Source organism: Lichenostomus cassidix, unplaced genomic scaffold, assembly GCF_008360975.1.
Source record: "Lichenostomus cassidix isolate B80296 unplaced genomic scaffold, HeHo_3.0 HiC_scaffold_46, whole genome shotgun sequence".
NCBI classification, from domain to species: domain Eukaryota; kingdom Metazoa; phylum Chordata; class Aves; order Passeriformes; family Meliphagidae; genus Lichenostomus; species Lichenostomus cassidix.
The window spans coordinates 2,925,351-2,928,140 of NW_028147597.1; positions in this window are offsets into that span (position 1 = coordinate 2,925,351).

Here is a 2,790-nt window from a genome sequence, read left to right on the forward strand (position 1 = left end):
GGGAGAATTTTGGTACACAAGGTCTCCCAGCGTGAGACCTCCAGAGGCAGGAGGCCCCAGTGCCTCAGGACAAGGTGTCTCCTCTCAGCCCTTGGTCCCAAAGTAGAGGGAATCAATTCTACAATCAAATTGAAATTGGGTAAAATATGTCAGGAAACCTCCTTCACCTGGTCAAGCCTTACCTGTGGCTCTACTTCAAAGCAGATTTCAGCTGTGGGACATCAGCAAAATCAGCCCCTATGAGCTGCTCTATGGTCAACCCTACCAAGTGCCACATTGCAGGAAATACACACATGTAAATGGAGGGGTTGATTTGAATAATTCCCTCATTTCTCTTAGTAAAACCTTTCAGGATTTGCACCAAGCAGTGGAGATCTCCAGACTGATGGGATTGGACACACCAGGACAGGAGTTCCAACCAGGAGATTGGGTCTGCTTGGAAGGCTGAGAAACTGCTCTGCTCCAGCCAAAGGGGAAGGGACCTTTCCAAGTGCTATTGACATTTTTTTACAATGCACAGCTCAAGATGGCATCTCCTGGGGATTTGAAGAAATCTGGACCAAAATTAACTCAAGGTTATGCAGCTGGACTTGGATAAAATATCTGTTTAAAAAGATCACCATAATAATTTCTTTATGGTTTTAGCTTGCATCAAGATTCAGTGTTGTAGCTGTTGTAATGCCATGTGCTATAAAATGAAATAGAGCTATTGAGAGATCAGTTCCCATAAGGAACTGAGTGTCAAGCAAAGGAGGGACTTGATAAGGACAGTAGAACAGAACAGCACAGCCTTGGAGAAATAGATAAAGGATGTAACTGAGGCAAAACAGAAGTCTCACAAAACACAAGCAGGATTCCAGCTCAGCTCTGCAAAGCTGACAAAGCAGAAGTTCTGCATGACAACAATATTGCCCTTACTCAAAATCAGGGGTCAAGAAACAGGCAGCTGAAAAGGACGATGGATGTTGATGGCAGACCCCAAAGAACCATGCAAGGACTTGAGATAAAGGGTACACTTATGTAAAATAAAGTAATACATATCCATCAAGTAAGCTGGGATAGCTCATGAATATGTAATCAGTGTGTGTGATAAAAACTCTGCTCACCCAACGCTCAGGGCACTCGAATGGAGGAAGGAATGGAGGAATGATCCTCTGAGTGCCCAGCACTGCAATAAAGAGTGGCTGCTTTCTAATACTCAAACTGTGTTAGAAAATTTCTATCTGGCTGATTTCAGTATCAATTCAACAAGGCCCCACAGTGTCACAATGGTCACCTTCATTCCATGGGGCCCTGCAGTGTCACACCAGCCCCTTGGTTATATGAGGTTCTGCAGTGTCACAACGAACCCTTGGGTCAATGGGGCCCTGAAGTGTCACAATGGCCTGCTTGGCTCCACGAGCCCCATGGTGTCACCATGGTCCCTTGGTTCCAAAGAGCTCTGCAGTGTCTCAGCAGCCTCTTGGTTCCATGAGGACTCGCAATTCCACAATGGTCTCCTTGGTTCCATGATGCCCTGCAGTGTCACAATGATGTCCTTGGTTCCATGTGGCCCCATTGTGTCACAATGGTCCCTTGGTTCCATGACACCCCACAGTGTCACCCTAGGACAGGACACCAGGAGGGATTCATTCCTCACTCCCTGCAGCTCCCTGGCCCAGCTGCACCAACACCTTCTCCCAAGCCAGCGCTCCTGGGCACAGCCAGGGCTGTGCCACACTGCAGCTCCCTGCAAACCACAGCAGCAGCTTTGAGTCCCAAACCCAAGTCACAGACAGTTTGCCACTCTTTGTGTCTATATCTGACCAAGAAATGTCCCACTGTGGGCTGCCCCTTTCCTGCAGTCACTGCAATCCTGGGACCATACACGGAGCTCTGAGCGAGAGAAATGGCCAGCGCTGCACCTCTGCTCTGACTCGGGGATGGTGGCAAATGCTCTGTGGGGTGGCTGCAATCATGGAAAAAGGACAATTGGCAGTGCAGAGGGAAACCCATCTGGGCTGCTGGACTGGGGCAAAACATCACTGCCAGGGGAGAGCAGTTGGCTGTGAAAGTCCCTCCTGTGGATGCTCACGTAGCCAAGAGTTGGGCACTGAAGAGCATCACAGCAATGGACAGGGGGATGGGGCTGCCAGGATTAAAGTGTCTCAGGTGGGTCTGGAATGGCCACACAAGGCTGAGTTATTTCTGGCTCAGTGGGCCCAGGACAGCTCAGGTCATCAGGGAAGAGATGCAACTTCCAGATGGGCTTGTGACCGAGGGGTGGATTTACCCATGGACAGCATCTCCAGGTTATCCATGAGTGTGAAACGTGTGCTGAGATCAAGCAGGGCCAAGCAGGTAAAGCCCCTGTGGTGTGGGGATGATGGTGGCAATATCAGTCTGGGCAGACACATGGTGTTTTTAGTGGGAGTAGTAAACTGGAGAACACCATTCCCAAACCACAACAGCCCTGTCAGAGCCAGCCCTGTCCCTGCACTGCCCCAGCTCTGCTGCCCCACAGCTGCTGCAGCACGAAGGGCAGAGCCATGGGGGAGGGAAATGCACAGGGACTCCTCCTGGGAGGCACCTCTAGAGGTTTCCAGGCCAAGCCAAAGCCCAGTCAGTGCAGAAAGGGACACAAGGATGGGCTGTTTGTGTGCTCTGCCATGGCAGGATGAGATGCAGAGACACCCAGACAATGTGGATCCCTGCAGGAGCTGATCTCACACAGCAGCTCCCAGGCCTCTGCTGCTGGCTGGTGGCTCTGGTTTGATGTTCCCTGGTGGTTACACCCAGCCCCACACACCC